The following is a 13,490-nucleotide window of genomic DNA, read 5'->3' on the forward strand; positions in this document are numbered from 1 at the left end:
TATAAGGCACAAAGCAGAAAAAATCTGGCTGATACCCGAAATAAGGCAGTTCACAAGAAGAAGGACTTACTAAACAGAAAGCTACTCAACATGCAGATAGAAGCAGCAAACGACATGGAACCCACCGTTCATGACAGCATATGCATGCACACCCAAGACATAGTCAACAAGGAGTACTTGACCATTTGCAAGACACATAACAAGAAACTACAGACCTCGACATCCAAACAAAATAAAGAGATCCAGTGTTGAGATAACTGACAAAAGCAGACACACATTTTACAATAGAGTGGTGAACAACACAGACATAAAATTCAACCAAAGAGAGGATGATCTGCTCCAAGAAGGACTAAAATATAATGTAAAATCTAACCTCAACAACCATACGCTAAAGCAGGCTACAGCTGCAACTAAGAATGCAGCAGATGCTGCAAAGTAAATTCAAACACAAAAGCAGCAACAGGTCACAAAGGAAGCAAGCTTCTTGAGAAAGAAATGAATAAAGATAAATTTAGATCTAAATATACAATAAATGATGCAAAAACTCTAAAATCCATAAATAATGAATTGAAAATGCTTCTTTATTGTGAAGGATGCAAGTTCAAGAATCCTGCACGGTGAAGCCTGAAGAGTACGATTATGACGTAAGCTACAAATGAGGCAAGTTAAACCGTAATGCGGATGCACCAAGTGGCATAAGGTCCAGAGAACAGGAACATACAGACGAGAAACTGATGTTTTGCGAAATTATTAATCTAGAGGCAGAAGAGTTCTATAGTAGAAGCAATTGGGGACAGTAATCCCGTGAGTGTGTGACAAGTGCAACTAATCACACAGAGACAGAATCATGTAGCAAAACTGTAATCAGTCTTCAAGAGAAGGTGAATATTTTAAGAGAGATGCTTGATACTCCAGTGGGGGGACGCCATCGAATTCTAGTACTTTCAAGAGCGTAACAGTCTATAAATAGAGGTGCAGTATGAAAAGGACTATGTGCGCAAGTGTCCATCACGTCAAGTAAGTAAATACACACAAGCAAATGCACGAACGCCTTTGGAAATTAGTGTCACAGCTGAGACGGTGTTTGATAAGGGATGGGTCCTTCACAAGTATTAAGTAAAGCTAACCGATGTATGTTAACTTTCCAGAAGGACCTGAGTAAATTTACATTAACAGTGTGGATAGAAAGATCAGACTCAGATATGGCAATTGAAACGTTTGTGAAACATATGTCATTAATATGTGGGATTCCATCTGAAATGATAATTATAGTCTCTTAATTCAGTCAGGTAGGAAAACTGGGCAGGGCTGGACCAGTGGGGAGTTTACGCACTTCATTCACTGGTAGAACAAATTTATTTTACATAGTTTCAATGACATAGCTGCCAGTTAACCTTTTTTAGTTACTTAAAAGGCTAAGAAGTGAAACTCATTTAAAATTCAATGCCAACTTAAATAATTTAGGGAAAATTTCAAGTTAACTTTAACCCAAGATGACTTAATATTCTTTAAGGCAAACCATGCCCTATATAAGAAACAGAATGAAATACAGGTAAAGTTGTAATAAATGCAGACACAAATCTAAACAACAGTCCCAGAACAGATCAGAAGGGCCTTAATTACCAAATGGTGAGAATAAAGTATGATTTAAACTTGACTGATTAAAAAAACTTAAAACAATACTTAAAACAATGAAAAACAATTTAACATCAGTACCTAGGCAAGATAAATTTAAACCTGGAAATACACATCAATTGAAAATTTCATGCATGTAAACAGCTGTGCATCAAATAAATAACTCTTAGGGTAGAATTAATTAATCTGAGCTCTTATCGCTCGTCTTAGGGTAGAATTAATTAATCTGAGCTCTTATCGCTCGTGGTCGTGCGGTAGCGTTCTCGCTTCCCGCGCCCGGGTTCCCGAGTTCGATTCCCGGTGGGGTCAGGGATTTTCTCTGCCTCGTGACGACTGGGTGTTGTGTGACGTCCTTAGGTTAGTTAGGTTTAAGTAGTTCTAAGTTCTAGGGGACTGATGACCATAGATGTTAAGTCCCATAGTGCTCAGAGCCATTTGAACCATTTTGAGCTTTTATCAAAAGCCATGACAGTTTAACTACCTTCTAATAAGTTAACGAAAAGATTTAAGAAACCAGCTACAAATATTTAAAAAAATAATTTCAGCAATAAAATGGTAATATAAGATTTTTCTTTTTAGCAAACCATTACAGCAGCCACAAGGAGACTCGCACGACATTCATCTGTACACACAGTAGCCCACAGCGGGTCGGAGAGAAGAAATGCGTCCTGAGATAGAACAGACACATTATATAATATCTTAGGCAGCATAGGTATTTAGCATTAGCTTCAAGGAAAGCAGAAAAAACAACAGAAAATTATAAACAGTCCAATAAAGTAGCAAAACTGACACATATTCTGACATGAACAATTAAACATCCGCGGTATCTGATGATACTAAACATTTCACTGCGCATCCGATTGATAATTACATGACCAATCATTTACGTTAAAAATGAGAAGAATTAATGGGAGGCTCACAAGACCAGGTGACGCATACACTAATGCACACCGCCGATGCTGCAAATAAGCTTTCTTCTGGAACACGACGCTGAACTGGCTAAAGGTTCACAAGCACCACGTATACATAAGATGAAAACATAAAACAAATTATAATAAGATATCAGCCAATGAATGAGTCTAAAATGTCTATCAGATCTTGAAATTACATTGCTCTTCGAATACCATGGAGACACGGGCGTCCAAACGCATCAAACAGAAGGAAGACAGAGCAAAATGACAGTGAACACTGCCCTGGCAGCTCGACGCCCACTTGATAAATCACAGCACAAGCCACGTCGGTACTCAGTAACTTACTTGGGGCAACATGGCCCCAATATTGGTCGCCCCTCCCCCCCCCCCCCCCCCCCCCCAGCTAACACCACGGCGTAGAGGCCCCACGGATAGCTCGTTACAGCTTTGTTCCTCAGCTCATACTGCCCACCAAACCAGTCACCACGCCCGGAGCCGCCGCACCAGAGGGCCCTGCGCTCCAACAGCAACATGTTAGTCGAAGATGATAAGAATAGTGATACCGATACATTGCGAGAAAGCCGCCACAGCTCACAGTGAGTTCTTTTAACAAGATTCAAATTACTTGAGTGAAGTTTTCCAAAGATTGTGTCAACTATTATGATAAGCGAATACAGACTACATATTACAACCCAGAATATAATGGTGCATTCTAGAGAAGTCATTGTACGCTGATCGAATATTTAAGACATTCTGAAACAGGTCATCAGAGTTCTTGGGGCAAATGAGTAACCTATAAATTTTTTTGTTTAACGCAACACCACGCTGCAGCACAGGGTATACATCATTCTAACTGATGTATGTGAGAAAAGCAAATATACCAGGAATACTGTAACAGGAGCCGACATAAGTAAACTATGATTATGAATCGTAAGTGAATAGATTAAGAACAACAGTACAGAAAGAGCACAGGATAGCAAGCGAGTACATAATAAAGAATAGGAAAACCAGTAAGAAACAATATGATACGAAACATAACCCGAAGGATTTTTATGGTAGGTAACCAAGTTTTGATCTTCGATGATTCGTGAAGACATGGTAAATTTGGATAGCTAGATTCACAGTGGCGAGGCACGTATGAAGTAGTAAGCGTAGACACTGAATATAAAAATAAATGTTATACGAAACAAAGGCACAAGCAAATAGGTTGAAATAGTACTTTTAATTAAAAATTTTTTTTTAGGTATGGCATGCGGAAGGTAAATGTTTCTACTGCTAGTATTCACAGACCACGCGCAAGATCCAAATACAGGGCAAATGGCAACAGATGTTGAGGTAAGTGAGTTATATTACGTGTTTAGAGCTGTATGATGATAATCTAGGGCAAGTTGAAACTTACAGTACCACTTGGAGAACTGTAGATGCTACAACTGAATATTTTCAGAAGGCTGAAAGATATGGAAAATTAGCACTGAAGACAAAAATACACATTGAAAGAACTAAATTTAGCATTAATAAAGTATAGCCTGTTAAATCAATAAGTGGCACAACACATAGAGGAAATTAGTCTGATACAGAAATTGGTTCACCAGGTGACAATGCACGAGACAAGAATGAAGAGAGGCATGTTTAATTTTGTTGGGCTGGTAAACGAAATTTCACATGTAATACTATAGACGAAGCTGATACACGCACTACATAGAAGGACTTTTGAGTCTAACTAAGGAACAACTGACATAGAGCCATATTGTCTGGAGTAAATAGAATGGTAAGTGCACTACGAGAAAATGAAAAGATTTTAAAGTCAGGAAAGGAAGAGATAGAAAAATTCATTACTTCATGTGTTAATGAAACAGACATGGGATTTAAGAGGGTTGCGACGTTTGTAACAATATTCAAGCAAGTGTTGTCACTCTCACTTGTATTTGGGGATACGCAGACGAATATGAGCAGATGACAAATGGTATTGTTATTGCACAGAGGCACATATTGCAGCTACAAATAATAAATCCAATATAAATTGTAAGTTTCTAAGTTTAAAAAGAGCTGGGTTGAAAGACGTAATGTTTCTGAAGCTGAATCATCAGGATACGTCTTGTTATATTAATTGACTTAAATGTATTCATAGCTGGTATGTTAGGTTACGTAATAAATATTCCCTTATTTGATAATAATTTGTACAGAAAGACTCCCCAGTCAAAAGTAAAGTATATATTTATTCAGTCCGAGAAAGGGCTCTTACTATTGTATGAAGCAAAGAGGCAGCATGAAAAGCATTTGGCTAAACAATTAAATTGTAAGGAATGAAATAATAAGAAATGGCTGTACAGACAAACGTATACACTACTATCAACTTTTGATCAGGAAGAATATGAAGCAAAGTTGGTTCAGTCAGTACTCGTAACTCTAAATGACTATGTAAGGAAAAGAACAGTAGCTTTAAATGAGAGTTTTTGCACACAAATAATAACAAATCATTATATGTAGTTTCTAAAGAGGTAGTTACCCATTGGTTCTGAATCGTGTGGCAGGACTGAACCAGAGACTTCAAGGCTCTGTGACAAGCTAGGGTACGATTTTTTGGACGCGCGCCATAGGGTTGAGGACTAGAAAGTAAGTTCCCCAATCATACTGTAATCATTGATGGAGACTTTAATCACCCAACAATTAACTGGGAAAATTACTGTTTTGTTTGTGGTGGGTGTGATAAGACATTCTATTAAACATTACTAAATGACTTCTCTGAAAACTACCTAGAACAGATAGTTGAGAACCTCACTCATGATGGAAATGTGTTGCAGCTAAGAACAACGAATAGATCTGATCTGTTTAATGATGTCAACATCGAAACTGATGTCAGTGATCATGACAAAGTCGTAGCAACAATGATTACCTAAGTACCAAGGACAACTAAAACAAAAAGAAAAATATATACGTTTAATAAAGTAGATAAAAAGTCAGTAGTGTCATATCTCAATGAGAAACTTGAAAATTTCAGTACAGGGCAGGAGCATGTAGAAGAACTGTGGTTCAAATTTAAAAGAATAGCCGATCACGCACTGCACCAGTAGAACAGTCGATAGTGAGATGGAACCCCCAAGGCACACAACCAACTTTTAAAGAAACAGAGATAACTGCATAATGTGTGTGTAAAACAAAGCGTAGGGCTGCAGATGGAGAAATGCTGAATGAAACGTGTTTGGCTGTCAAGAGAGTAATGCATGATGCCATCAATGACTACTGTAGCAGCTAAATGATCTTTCACAGAACCCAACGAAACTCTGGTCGTATGTAAAGGCTGTGGCACCAAAGTTAGTGTCCAGTCCCTAACGAATGAGACAAGAACTGAAATCGCGAGTAGCAAAACAAAAGCTGAAATGCTTAACTCCAGTTTCAAATGTTCCTTTACAAAGGAAACCCCAGGAGAATTTCCTCAATTTTATTATCGAACCTCTGAATAGATGAAGAAATAAGTATTAGTGTCAGTGGCGTTGAGAGGCAACTGAAATCGTTAAAACTGAACAACGCTCCAGGGCCCGATGGAATCCCTGTAGATTCTATACCGAATTTGTTGCTAAGTTAGTCCCTCTTTTAACTATAATGTGTCGTAGATCCCTCGAACAAAAAACCGTGCCCAGTTAATGTAATAATTTTTATTACGCCTGAAGATTCTGCTATACGAGTAAGCCTTGAAAACGGGAGTGTGGTTAGTAATACAAAATTTTACCAGCTGTCAGCGGTGTTGACATTGATCTCGATGCAAAAGATAGACAGCTGAAAGGAGTGAAAAAATAAATTTATGTAGTAAATGTATAGGGATCGAATGAGACTGTTAACATAGACCGACGGAATAATATGTAAAAATATGATTAAGAAAGATATAATACTGCAGAAAAATTTGGACTCTGTCTGTTGTATAATAAAAGTGAAAAGACAAACGTTTGCTTGTCAGATTTAGTGTTACCTTTAGATTACGTTGTTATGCAACTAGACGATTTGAAAGTTGTGGGAAAAAATTAGATGACCTAGAAATAAAGATTGGTGAGTAGTAGGAGGAGATGAGACACTCCAGATACTTAACAAATTTTTCTGATTTGACATAAATAAGCATAACACTTATTATGTTGATTATGTTAATATGCTACTGGAGACTACGTAAGTGTTGCAAAGACTGTTTTAGAACTATACAGAATTACTTTGATGATAATGACAGTTGTGGAAATTTTTTTGTTAGAAGTACAATGGTTAACCAGTGTCCAGAAAAGAAACTATCCTTACGATCTCCTTGTAGGAATACAGATGAAGTAGTAATTTATGAAAGGAGTCCTAATGACCAACATGAGTCCGTATCTTTTAAAAATAGGAGTTAAGATGTAAGGAAAAATCAATGTATTCTCGTTCAGAAAAATATTGTAATGTGGATGCTGTAAAGCCAATATGTTCCCTTTCAAAAAATAGTGTAATATGAATGCTTTAAAGCCAGTGTGTTCTCTTTCAAAAACTGCTGTAAGCGAATGCTGTAAAGATGGTGTATCCTCTTTCAGAAAATCTTGATAGAATAATGTGAAAGCATGCATTCTCTTTCAGAAAACAATAATTGAATTGAATTCATACGTTAAATGTATTCACAATTGTGAATATGGACAACCATCAGCTGTAGGACGGATAGCGACAGTGAAAATCTGTGCCGGGCCGGGTTTCGAACCCGGGTTTCCTGCTTATTGCGAGCGGTCGCCTTACCCTTTGGCTGTCCGTGCACGACTCACGGAAAGACTCAAATTTCCATATGTCGTCAACCACGCGTCTACAACCTGTACGTCAGTTATGTATATTCCCGTACAAGGAAGTCATCTTACTTGAAAGTCGTTTGCCCGGTGTCAACGGGTAAATAAGATACTGCAGTGACGGTGTTATTCTGAATTAAGACGCAAAGTTCCTTTGGACATGCATGTAATTCAGAACAACACAAATGGTTCAAGTGGCTCTGAGCAATATGGGACTTAACTTCTGAGGTCACCAGTCCCCTAGAACGTAGAACTACTTAAACCTAAATAACCTAATGACATCACACACATCCATGTCCGAGGCAGGATTCGAACCTGCAACCGTAGCGGTCGCGCGGTTCCAGACTGTAGCGCCTAGAACCGCTCGGCCACCCCGGCCGGCAGAATAACACAGACGCATGAATATCGCATTTATGCGTCGACACCGGGAAGCGACTTTCAAGTAAAATGTCTTACGTGTACGGGAATATATCTATTGGATGTACGAGTATAGATTGTAGCCGCATGGTTGACGACCTTTGGAGGTTGGGGTCTGGCCGTGAATCGTGCACGGATAACTAAATGGAAAGGCGACCGCTCGCGATTAGCGGGAAATCCAGCTTCGAATCCTGTTCCGGCACAAATTTTCACTCTCGTCGTTCCATTTTACAGCTGATGGTTGTCCACATTCGCAATTGCGAATAAATTTAATGTATTTCGTAAAGGTTGTAGTCGTCTTAGTGTCTGTACATGTCCAAAGGAACTTGTATTCGTAATTCAGAATACCACAGGCACTACAATATCGTATTGAATGTAATTGTTGTACTATTGAAACCATGCACAAGACAAGAAAATAATTGAATGCAATTATTGTAACTATGTAAACCATGTACAAGACAAGAAAAATAAAATCCAGAATCAGGACTCAAGAAATTGACACCACTGTGAAGAGAAACACAAATTTTCCGAAGGGGTGATGTGTCCCATCCACAGCTAAGAAGACAAGTCCAGTAAACAATGTGGAAGTTATCTAGAATTAAAATGAGAGAGCTGCGGCGCAGCAAATGTATTCATAGGGAACATACTGCCAGGTCGAGTGTAGAACGAGAGGACTCTGGAATAAGTTATTTGAGACACTTTATATGAGGTGAGGTTCCTGGACAATAAAGGATAACTATGATGACAGAATAAATGAATCAATGGCCTTGTCTAATAAAGGAGTGAAACAGAGAATGTGAGCACTGAAAGAAAAAGGCAGGTGGCTTACGGTGGGGGAGACGATAAATCAGAAAAAAAAAAACAATGAAATGCTTGGAAGACAGTTCTTTCCGTAAAGATAGACGCTTCCTATCCCCTGCTCTCAGCCTCTGAAAGAAAACTGAATAATACAGGACAAGGGTAGCTATTAAGGTGATGTAAGGCGTTCGATGCTATGTTATGCCAGAGAGTGGTGGGGTCAAAGGGGAATACGAACGAAATGCTAGGGGCAGGCTGTCCAGAAGATGTCAGCCATCAAAAACTGCACAAGGAGTTGCAGATCTGAACAGAAAAGTCTGTAGACAGTACGGCTTGGGTGCGAGAAGGAGTTGCGAATGGAGGCAACCGCAGATGGAGACAGCCAGAGTGTTTGGCTGAAGTAAATGGTAATGAGTTAGATAGCTGCAATGCTGTGCTGATTTTCGAATTTCTACCAGGGTTTCATTTAGCAGACAGAACGACGCCAAAGAGCCACTGTCTCTGTAGAAAGACTTGGCTTTAGTATGGAGGAATCTTAGCTAGGAAAGTCACTTTGTAAAGGAAATTCTGAGTTGCTTATTACCCGCATCATCCTCCACTTGTATCTGACAGCCTTGGAGAATTTAGTTACATAATCGGGTCCCCCTCTTGAAAGTTTCCTTTAAAAATTATTTTCGTTTGATTTTGAACTCTTGCTGGCATGGTTGGTTGGTTGTAACTTTGCTGCTTTGGGTGACTGTGCATTTCCAACTGCGAGAGAAACCAAATGTATCTGCCTGAGAGAATACAACATGAATTTGGCCTTACTTAACGATCTTTCAAAAAAAAGTGTGCAAACTGATTAAATCCTGAACTTTACTATTAATCTCTTTAGCTAAACAAAGTGGTCCTGTATGTTTATGAGCTGCCTGATAATACTGTTCATGAAATGGTCTCTGTGCTTTGATAATTTTCATAACAAACTGATACTTAAAAAAATATCTTAACACGTGGCGTAATTGCTTGGGAATACATGCTTGCTGCTCTCTGTGCACCTGTTGCAAATTTCTAAGTACCTCTGCTGAGAGCTTTGTGCAATGGTCCAAACAACAAGTAAACAATTTTATACACATACACATACGCTGTAAGTAAAATTGACTTGGATCGAGGATGTGGACAATGCTCTTAGGTGAAATATTTCTTTAACAAACTGTTTTTAAATTACCTGATATGTTATTATTTCCACGAAATACATGTTACAACACTCATTTACCCTGAAAAAGGGCAAATGGATATCAATGTCTCACTCTCACAAAAGTCAGACTAATAACACAGGTCTGCAAAAATGTTTTTCGTCAGGTGCATGAGATATTTTTACTGAATTATATGTTTTAGAATGCGCTGATTTCAGAAGTAATGTCCATTTTTCTATCACATAAGGTTTTTTTGCAAATTCAAACACAAAAAAATTGGCCAAAGCACTCGTTTATTCAAAATTATCAAACATAATATTTTTTTACAACCAATGAAACATTATTTTGAGACATCCTGGTGAAACTGCTCCCCCTGTTCTTCACTGTAAGCTCCCAGGTTTATAGGAAAACTATCTATGTGGGAGTGTAAAAAATGGAGCTTCAAGCTCATCTTGCAGCCTTGAGCTTCGTATGCTGCTAGCATCCGTTGAACAATAGTTTTGTAGTCAGGATCCTTAGTATTTCCCAAAAACTTTCTCACTACGTCCTTGAACGATACTCGAGCTTCTTTTTCCTTCTCATTCATACTTTCCATAAAGAGGGAGTCGGTTAAAATTTTTCTCATGTCGGGGCCAGTGAAAACTCCCTCTTTCAACTTTGCTTCTGACAGCTTCGAGAATTTTGTACATAGGTATTTAAAACAGTCCCCATCCTTTTGCAGCGATGTTACAAATTGTTTCATCAACCCCAATTTGATATGGGGAGGGGGCAACAAAACCTTTTCTGGTGGTACCAAAGTAGTATTGATAACATCCTTCCCTCCAGGTTTCAAAGTTTCTCGGGGTGACCAATCACTTCTAGTCCAGTGCTGTTCTCCGGCTCTACTATCCCACAAGCATTAGAAGCATGGGTATTTAGTATAGCCTGTCTGCTGGCCCAAAAGTGTCGTGAGTATTTTGAAGTCCCTACAATCCATCCGTTGATGGTCCTGATATTTGATTTTTACCAGGATAATGGCCAAATCGTTATAGTTTTCGTCCATATGCACAGAATACCCCATCGGAAGCGATGCAAATTTATTTCCATTGTGCAGTAATGCTACTTTAAGACTAGTATTGGTTGAATCAATGAATAGGCGCCATTCAGATGAGTCATACTGCATATCAAAGCAATGTATGAGTCCTTCCATTGCAAAAAACTAAATTTCCTTCTTTTGAGAAAAACTGGGTAAATTCTTTTTCTCGGTGTCTGAACCATGAAAATGAAGTGTCAGATGATAAAAGGTCTGGAATCGAACAATTCGGCTGCATCTTTTGAAACACCTGAATCTCTTACTAGGTCATTGAGCTCACTTTGAGAAAATAGTTGAGGCCTTTCATCTTCGTCTGAAGAAAAATCTGAGCTTGATTCACCCTGAGGACGGAATGTAACTTCGTCCTCCAACTTGCTCGGGTATTCATCCAAACTGGAAGGTGGCTGTGGGATGGGTATTTCAGAGCTATGGGGCACTGGACGTATAGCTGAGTCAAGGTTAGGATAGCTTATGCTTCTTTTGTTTTTTGAATTGAATCCCTTTATATCAATTGAACAGAAGTAGCAATCAGTGGTATGGTTTTTCTGCTAACGCCATATCACAGGAATTCCAAATCGAAATGCATTTTTCTTAATCTTAAACCACAAACGAAGATAATCTTCACATCATATACACACCTTATGCGGGGCCTATGGTTTATCTTGATCACCAAGTTTTAATTTAAAGTAAGCGAAATAAACTTTCCTCAGAAAATCACTTATGTATCTATGTTGACTTTTAATAGTGTATTCACCACAGATATAGTCCGCCCCCGGTTGCTGAGTGGTCAGCGCGACAGACTGTCAATCCAAAGGGCCCGGGTTCGATTCCCGGCTGGGTCGGAGATTTTCTCCGCTCAGGGACTGGGTGTTGTGTTGTCCTAATCCTCATCATTTCATCCCCATCGACGCGCATGTCGCCGAAGTGGCGTCAAATCGAAAGACTTGCACCAGGCGAACGGTCTACCCGACGGGAGGCCCTCGTCACACGACATTTCATTTCACCACAGATATAACAAAAACTGTTTGGAGAAATAACACAACCTCTTGTAGCCATGACGAGACAGAAACAACAGCACTGTTCACTTGAGTAGCAATATGTCTACTGAGAGTTTCTCTTCATTTTATGCCAGATACAAATCATCATTTGACTTGTCGCAACACGATGAAACAGAACAATGAGATTGTTTGCGTTTGCTTCTGTCTCCCGCGAGTTCACGGTAAAACGTGCAAGTGATAACACTGTAAATTTTTTAAATTTAAGTTTATTTTATCAATTATAATTGATATAATTTTTAATAACTATTAAATTAAAAAAACCACATAGGTTTATTACTAATGAACATAAATACTGCAATATACACAAAGATGTGATAGAATTTTTTGAATATTTTTTCTGTTTTTGGGAGGTAAAAATCTATAAGAAAATGTTAAAGAATCCTCTGCAGTTTTTAGTCGCAGACTTGTGTAATTGATAAAGATACAAAATACCTTACAGTGAAAACTACAGAATCTTCAATGAAAAATCTAAACGTCGCTGATATGGATGTCTCATTCGACAATGATTCTCACTACGTGCAACTGCAGTGCAAATAAAAAAAAAATTGCCTTCATTCCTCTTCATAATCTTTTCAATCTAAATGACTAATCAGATCCTTCTCCTCTGGTTCGCAATATTCAAGCACAAATCATTTTACTTAAACACAGATGCGCTTAACTTGACGTCTACATTTTCACGAGTCTTCCGCTCGACCGCTTTCTCACTACTACGCAAATGATAGAACTCCCGAGCAGCGACGACAAAATAAACACATCTTCCAGCGACAGAACTACTCCGACCAAAGCCTGCAGGCGAGTTGCCTGGTTGGTCGGTAGATTCGGGAGAGGGTACCAAGCAGCAAGGTCATCGGTCCCATTGAATTGTGGAAAGATGGGGAGGGAAGTAGGCCGTGCCCTTTCAAAGGAACCATCCCGGCATTTGCCTGGAGCGATTTAGAGAAATCACGGAGAACCTATCAGGATGGCCGGATGCGGGTTTGAACCGTCGTCCTCCCGAATGCGAGTCCAATGTCTAACCACTGCGCCACCTCGCTCTGTGCGGGCGAATAATAAGCAATTCAAAGTTGGCGCTTAGCGTTTGAGACATAGAAACTATGTACAAATTCCAGAAATCCAAATAACGAACTCCCAATAAACCTGTTTCACTCTCACTTCGATTAACCGACAGAATTCCCTGCAGCCTGAACGCCTGTCACTCAGTCCCTTGTAAAGCCCACGCTCGGGACTCGACAACGTTCAAAAATCTCTGACGTGTTCCGAATGCATTGACACCATTCACAGTGCGATCATGGAGACCATCGATTCTATTAACGGGGCTGGATTATACCAAAATTACAAAAATTACACAATTTTCCCCACAGAAGTAAAAGCCAACAGGTACAGGTCGGGGTATCTGGGAGGGCGGAGTATCGGCTAGCTACTAGGAATATACATTTGTTGTCGAAAAGTTATTTACCAGTACTTAGGTATCCAGAATGATGAAAAATCAAATGAGGGCAGTTATCAGTCTGTCACTACGCCTCCCTTGTGGTGTTTCGAAATAAACGTAGCCTTGAACGTTAACAGTGTTGTAACAGTGGCATGACTTCTGTTGTACCTACATCATATCGGAGAAATTATTGGTTTCCAAAGCTGTGTTCATT

Source organism: Schistocerca nitens, chromosome 8, assembly GCF_023898315.1.
Source record: "Schistocerca nitens isolate TAMUIC-IGC-003100 chromosome 8, iqSchNite1.1, whole genome shotgun sequence".
Lineage (NCBI taxonomy): Eukaryota > Metazoa > Arthropoda > Insecta > Orthoptera > Acrididae > Schistocerca > Schistocerca nitens.